Source organism: Papaver somniferum, chromosome 1, assembly GCF_003573695.1.
Source record: "Papaver somniferum cultivar HN1 chromosome 1, ASM357369v1, whole genome shotgun sequence".
In the NCBI taxonomy this organism is placed as follows: domain Eukaryota; kingdom Viridiplantae; phylum Streptophyta; class Magnoliopsida; order Ranunculales; family Papaveraceae; genus Papaver; species Papaver somniferum.
In genome coordinates this window covers 149,504,987-149,513,179 of record NC_039358.1, presented here as the reverse complement: position 1 = coordinate 149,513,179, position 8,193 = coordinate 149,504,987, and positions in this window count along the sequence as shown.

Sequence of the window (8,193 nt, the reverse complement as noted above, 5' to 3'; positions counted from 1 at the left end):
CACTACTGGAATGTTTTATGCAAACCGTGGCTATAATTTTCATGAGCCGATTCAATCGAATCGAATCATCTTTGTTTCAATTGTGTCTTGTATAGTTACATAAGATCTCATAGCAATTGAACAACTCTTTAACTAATTCATTTGAGTCAATTGAACTAGTTATGGTGAAGAAGAACAAGGTTAATATGAAATGCTCATATGGTTAACCTTTTGGGATATTATGTTAAACCAACATACACGTACACGTTTGGGCATGGTTTTCACAAACCCAGTAAACGTCTACCCAAGTGTGTGTGACAAGCTAAGTTTTCGATCTAACAGTTGAGAAATATTGGCTTGAATCTAAATCAGGTTTTCATCTAACGGTGAATAAGGATTCCTTTGTAACTAAGGCAAAACCCTGATTTGAAGTCTATATAAAGGAGACATCTAGCATCGTGCAAAACTAATCCCCACACGTCTGTGTGCTACTAGTGCGCCCGCTAGAGTCGATCTCCATTAACCTTTGATTTTCTTCTCTAAAATCAGGTTAACGATTTAAAGACTTCATTGGGATTGTGAAGCCAGACTGATACTACTTTTATCGTAGTTGTGTGATCTGATCTTGCATCTTCTATCGTACGAGTACAATCGATTGATTGGCTTGAGATCGTGAGAGTTCTTCGATAGGCAAGATAAAGAAGTCACAAACATCTTCGTCTCATTGTTTGTGATTTCTCGACAAACCGCCTGTGTAGTCAGGAAGGATTGTAGAGAGGTGATTGATTAATCTAGGATGTTCTTCGGGAATATAAGACCGAATTATTAATTGGTTCCTGTTCACCTTGATTTTATATCAAAAGACAGAACAAAACTTAGGGTTTATCTGTGGGAGACAGATTTATCCTTTGATAAACTTTTCTGTTTGAGACAGATCTGTTTATTATCAAGTCTGTGATTTTGGGTTGCAGCAACTCTTGGTTGTGGGTGAGATCATCTAAGGGAATCATGTGCGTAGTATCCTGCTGGGATCAGAGGCGTAGGAGTACAATTGTACCTTATATCGGTGGGAGACTGATTGGGGTTCAACCATAGTCCTGTCCGAAGTTAGCTTGGAGTAGGCTAGTGTTTGTAGCGGCTTAATACAGTATGTATTCAATCTGGACTAGGTCCCGGGGTTTTTTTCTGCATCTGCGGTTTCCTCGTTAACAAAATTTCTGGTGTCTGTGTTATTTCTTTTCCGCATTATATTTTACATAATTGAAATAATACAGGTTGTGCGTCCGTGATCATCAATTGGAAATCCAACCTTTAGTTGTTGATTGATATTGATTGATCCTTGGACATTGGTCTTTGGTACCGTCCAAGTTATTCCTTGTATTTGATAAAGACTCTCTATTGTTTTTAGATTGAGTAAAAATCAAATCAAGAGAGAGATATTAACTCCTTGAGATACTTTTATCTAGATTGACTCTGACTGTCTAGTTGATTCTCTAGTAAAGTATTTCGGAGTTAGTCCATACAGATTGCTAATCGAATTATTGGATGGTGTTGTTAGACCCCCGCTTTTTCAATTGGTATCAGAGCCGGCAAACACGTTTGAGACCTAATAAGTCTGTGGTTGTGGCAATCTGAGTCTGTGGACAGAATCTCATACGCATACCAAAATGCCTCCTAAAGCTGTCAACTTTGTCAAGTGTCTCGGAAATACCTCAAAGGGTCACTCCTTAGGTGATTCTTCCGAATCCCGAGGTAAGAAGAATGTGTCATCTTGTGTTGATCATTCTTCCTCCAATGAGACACTGGACATAATAGCTAAAGCTGAAATGGAGCTCACCAGAATTTCAAAAATTTCTATAGAGTTTGTTGATCTCAAGGATCATGTACAGCTCATTGATGAATTTGCAAAGTCTATTGATCGTGAACATGTACTCTATAACATTATAACATTATAGGGACACTCTCCGAGGAAATTGAGAAACTTCTTCAAGAAAACAATATACAGCGTGAAAAGATTGGTGATCTTGAAAAGCTGGTTAAAGAAGGCTCAATTAGAGAAAAAGTTTTGATCAAGACGCATTCATCCGATCTAGACAGACTTCGTGTTGAGAAGGAGAAACTTGAAGCATCGCTTGTCTTAGCCCATGGACAGTACAAATCCTTGGAAAAGGAAAACTTTGTTTTAAAGAAATATTCTTCTGCACAAACTAATTCTCATGAGTTACTGTACAGAATGAAAGTTTCTCCAGATAAATATTGTGTCAAGAAAAGTTTTCATAACTTACAATCTTCTCCGGTGTCTATGAAGTTTAAACAAGTGCATGTTGTTTCTTCACCTCCACGAACCTGTACCTTCTGTGGAAAAGGAAATCACTATGCTATCCATTGTTTTGAAAGAAAGAAACAAATTTCTAAACTCCGTAATTTGCTTCTATCAACTGTCAATGGAACAAATAGTCAATCGACTACCGCGGTGAACCAAATACCCGCAGAAAACCAAATTTTTTATAAACATAGATCTCTTCCTAGAAGTCGTCACAGATCACATATACATTCTAACCATTTAAACTCTTATGTTTTTAATGAATATATTCCCCATGTTTATGCTTTTGGTAAATCTAAATCTAGAAAATGGATTCCCATCTATTCTGATCCACTTGAACCAATTTCAAGAAGTCCTAGATTTAGTCCTCAGAAAAAGCCTTCAGAAGGATATGCAGAACAAGTTATGTCGTATTCTTCTAAACTGAGGGATAATCAAAGAAGGAAGACTAAACAAAAGCAATGGTCATTTAATGAGCTAGATGCTCATACTTGTGCAAATTAATCACAAGGTTGATATCTCATTCACCAAAAATCCTAGCTGTGTGAGAATTGAATAGGTATACTCTGTGCAAAATAATTGTGATTATCTAGCTATTTTCTTATCGTTCTTAGATGGATAATCAGTCACATACTTTTAAACGAGTATTTTATCATGTTTTTGTATTGCTTGTGTTAGTTTTGTCTTGGATCTCAAAGGCTTCATGTTTTGTGTTGGGTTCTCATAAGGTTATATATACGGTTTTGGATTTAGTCTCTTATACCTACCGTTAAACCCTAATTCCCTCAAATACGTTTATATACCCTTCATATTGTGTTAAAACTTTCACTTTAGGCTTCTCATCAACGGTCTCTTCTTCATGGGACTTTCCTGAAGACTTGGTTGATAATGATATATACTTTGAGTTTGATAAAGAGAAGGGAACCCTTGTTGAATTTGAAGGATCTTTTCCTCAATCTCCTGTTTCTACTCAGATATTGGGAAGAAGATTCAATCTAAGGTGATCATTAATTCTCAGCAACTTGTTGGAACTATTAAGTGTCTTGATGCTGTAAGAGCTGAGTTGAAAAAGGTTAACTGTAATCTTGCTATGATGAAGAACTGCGAAAGAACCTCTAAAAAAGGATATTTCCTCAAAGGTTGATGAGGTTGTTGTCTCTCATAAGCTCGATGATCACAAGACTCATGCATTTCCAGAACAGTCCTTGATCCTTAGTGTCTGGGTTTTGATCTAAGAGTCTGTTTTTGAGTTTAAATGCCTAGTATGTCTTCTTTTTGGATTAATTGGAAGAATAACTAGTGCTTTGAATAGCGATGATTGTGACTACACATAGCTATTTTTGTTTTCATCTTCTTATGTTATTTTTTTAGGTTTATTGATTATTAAATTCTAAAAATATTTGGAGGATGATGTTTATTGCAGTATTTGAATGGTTTGTGATATTGTAATATTTTACGGGATATGTATTGTTTACGTCCGTGAACTTGAAGGTCCCATATTGCGGTCAAAAGTAAAGTTGTTCATGAATTAGTATTCGTATTGATGAAAGGACGAGTGGACTTTTGACAATTACAAAAGTTATGCCTATGCAGTCATGTATTTGATGGAAAATATGATGATATCTTTTGTTTGACAATGATAAAGTCTATTATATCGTTATGATGGAAAATAGAATAGATCCGTGTATGTTATCCACGGTATTAAACTTCATTGATCCATCTTGTTATGTTTTACCATGAAGGCTCCATTGAGTGTCTTATTTTGAGCACGATTCAACTAAGTCGATTATTCTTATTGGCTTGTTGGTTGTTCCATAAGATGCTATATGTCGAGCATTAGGAACTAAATTAATCATACAGTTTGGTTATTTAGTTTGTACTCAATAAGTTTTCTTTCTTATGTCGAGTACATGTACGGTTAAGGTTGTCATATTCCATGATGAACTTAGTCGGGGTTCCATAAGTTCTCTTATGTTGATCCCAAAATAATTAAATTGATTACTTCGGTGATTATTTTGGTTGTTTGTATTCCAATTAGATTAATTATAGGTTCTCTTGTAATTAATCTAGTTGAGTTTTCATATATTCCACAAATTCTTGTGTTGAGTATATGAACGGCTATACTAATCATGTTCTATTGGTTAATGTAGTCGTATATTCCGTAAGGTTTTCCTTATGTTGAGTATGTGAACGATTAAGTTAGTCATCTCTATATGATTACCTTAGTCGTAGATCCGTAAGTTTACTTATGTTGAGCACTTTCAATTAAATTGATCACTTTTGTGGGTTGATTTAGTTGTGTTTTCAATTGAATTAATCATGGGTTTACTTGTGATTAATTTGGTTGAGCTTTGGATATAGAAAATCATTCCTATGGTTTTTGGTGTCCAATAAAAAATCCTTCTTTTCTTTCGAAATTAATGTCGCTCTTGTTGTTCTCTCGGGAATGACATCAAAAGGGGGAGACTTCTTTTGAACTTGTGCTTAATGGTAATATCTTGCGGGGTGTGCGTTTGTGGAATTTTATAGGGGTTATCTTGTATCTTAAAACTCCTTGATGAATGCATTTAGCTTCGGCTTTATGATTGCATCTAAATTAAGTTGGTATGTATTTTTCTTTTAGTCTATGAAATGTTTATTGTGGAAATTTCATTATGATCCCGTTCTTGTACCTTTGCCAATTTTATTGACAAAAAGGGGGAGAAATAATGTAGTTCACACTACAAATACATATGGTTTTCGGATCATTGTGTAAGGGGGAGTGGTTTCCATGATCGAGATGGAGTATTGACTAAGGGGGAGTGATACATATCACCGTAGTATTATTGTTAAAGTCGTGATACAATTGGACTTTGATATTACATAATAATACTATGACACTGTATAATAATGATCGAGAATCTCGATTTCTCTCATTGTTATAGCTACGGATCTTCAACAACGGTGATGCTAAACTTACAACCTTTGGGATCATTGGAGTACTTGGAAGGACGAAGATCTCAGGGAACGTTGAAGATTAGACTATGGAATAGGAGCCACTAAAGTTTATCTTTTTTGTATTCCATATGTATTAATAGTTTTGTCACTAAAATTGACAAAGGGGGAGATTGTTAGAGCATAGCTCGGTCGACCTCGCATGCGTTGCTATCTCAAGCATGTTTGTCAATGTTAGTGATCAAAACTATGAGTCTTGATTTCTAGCCTACATAGCTAAGTCTCGGACTATGATAGAAAAGTGTAGTTGAGCTCAAGGACTTCATGGCGATTCATCATACAACGACGAAGATCTATACAAGGAACTGTGGAACTTCATCAACAAAAAGGTATGTGGAGACTTGAACTTATCTATCACTCAAAAGTCTATTTATTCTATCTCCTACTTCTTATGAGACAAAAGTCGTATGCTACATAGACTAGATTATACACATTTGATATTTCGATCCGAGTATATCTCGCCTATATATATCTCGAAATCATGTGTTGGTAAAAGCGTTACGCTTTGATCAAGTTTATCTTCACCTAGTGACGAAAGTCATGAAAAGTTTTAATCACTTTGAGAATTGCTCTGACGTGAATCGGTCTGTGAATAAAGGCTACATAGCGTCCTCTGAGAATGTATCAATGATTGAAATGAGAGTTTAGATTACATAACCATGTATTCCTTGAACCGAAGTTTTTTAACTTTGTTGATCAAGAGAAATCGGGAGGATTTTGGAATTGGCTTGCCAAGTCCGCGAACCCAGTCCGCAGACTCAATCCGCGAACTGTCGGAAGTTCTCGACCGAGAATTTCTGCTGGATTTTCCAAAACTCGTTTGTGTGCTAAGTCCGCGAACTGGCGGAAGTTCTCTTTCCGAGAATTTCTGCTGAGTTTGGAAAACTCAACCGATTAACTTAAGTTCGCGAACTTGTTTGTGAACTTAAGAGGTTATGATATATAGATGTGCTCTGAACATGAAACATTAAATTACTAAGGAATGTTTTATGCAAACCGTGGCTATAATGTTCATGAGCTGATCGAATTGAATCGAATCTTCTTTGTTTCAATTGTGTCCTGTATAGTTACATAAGATCTCATAGCAATTGAACAACTCTCTAACTAGTTCATTTGAGCCAATTGAACTAGTTATGGTAAAGAAGAACAAGGTTAATATGAAATGATCATATGGTTAACCTTTTGGGATACTATGTTGAACCAACATACACGTACACGTTTGGGCATGGTTTTTAGAAACCCAGTAAACGTCTACCCAAATGTGTGTGACAAGCTAAGTTTTCGATCTAACGGTTGAGAAATATTAGCTTGAACCTAAACCAGGTTTTCATCTAACGGTGAATAAGGATTGCTTTGTAACTAAGGCAAAACCTTAATTTGAAGGCTATATAAAGGAGACATCTAGCATTGTGCAAAACTAATCCCCACACGTCTGTGTGCTACTAGTGCGCCCGCTAGAGTCGATCTCCATTAACCTTTGATTTTCTTCTCTAAAATCAGGTTAACGACTTAAAGACTTCATTGGGATTGTGAAGCCTAAGCGATACTACTTTTATCGTAGTTGTGTGATCTGATCTTGCATCTTCTATCGTACGAGTACAATCGATTGATTGGCTTGAGATCGTGAGAGTTCTCCGATAGGCAGGATAAAGAAGTCACAAACATCTTCGTCTCACTGTTTGTGATTCCTCGACAAACCGCCTGCGTAGTCAGGAAGGATTGTAGAGAGGTGATTGATTAATCTAGGATGTTTTTCGGGAATATAAGACCGGATTATCAATTGGTTCCTGTTCACCTTGATTTTATATCAAAAGACGGAAGAAAACCTAGGGTTTATCTGCAGGAGACAGATTTATCCTTTGATAGACTTTTCTGTGTGAGACAGATCTGTTTATTATCAAGTCTGTGATTTTGGGTTGCAGCAACTCTTGGTTGTGGGTGAGATCATCTAAGCGAATCAAGTGCGTAGTATCCTGCTGGGATCAGAGGCGTAGGAGTACAACTGTACCTTGGATTGGTGTGAGACTGATTGGGGTTCAACTATAGTCCAGTCCGAAGTTAGCTTGGAGTAGGCTAGTGTCTGTAGCGGCTTAATACAGTGTGTATTCAATCTGTACTAGGTCCCGGGGTTTTTCTGCATTTGCGGTTTCCTCGTTAACAAAATTTCTGGTGTCTGTGTTATTTCTTTTCCGCATTATATTTTATATAATTGAAATAATACAGGTTGTGCGTCCGTGATCATCAATTGGAAATCCAACCTTTAGTTGTTGATTGATATTGATTGATCCTTGGAAATTGGTCTTTGGTACCATCCAAGTTATTCCTTGTATTTGATAAAGACTCGCTATTGTTTTTAGCTTGAGTAAAAATGAAATCAAGAGAGAGATATTAACTCCTTGAGATACTTTTATCTAGATTCAGTCTGACTGTCTAGTTGATTCTCTAGTAAAGTATTTCGGAGTTAGTCCATAAAGATTGCTAATCTAATTATTGGGTGGTGTTGTTAGACCCCCGCTTTTTCACCTACTCCAAGCTAACTTCGGACTGGACTGTAGTTGAAACCCCAATCAGTCTCCCACTTATCCAAGGTACAGTTGTACTCCCTACGCCTCTGATCTCAGCAGGATACTGCGCACTTGATTCCCTTAGCTGATCTCACCCATAACTAAGAGTTGCTACGACCCAAAATCGCAGGCTTTGACAATAAACAAATCTGTCTCACACAGACAAGTCTATCAAAGAATCAATCTGTCTCCCACAGAAAAACCCTAAAGTTTTTGTTCCGTCTTTTTATAATAATCAAGGTGAACAGGAACCAATTGATAATCCAGTCTTATATTCCTGAAGAACAGCCTAGATTAATCAATCACCTCACAACAATCTTAATCGTATGATAG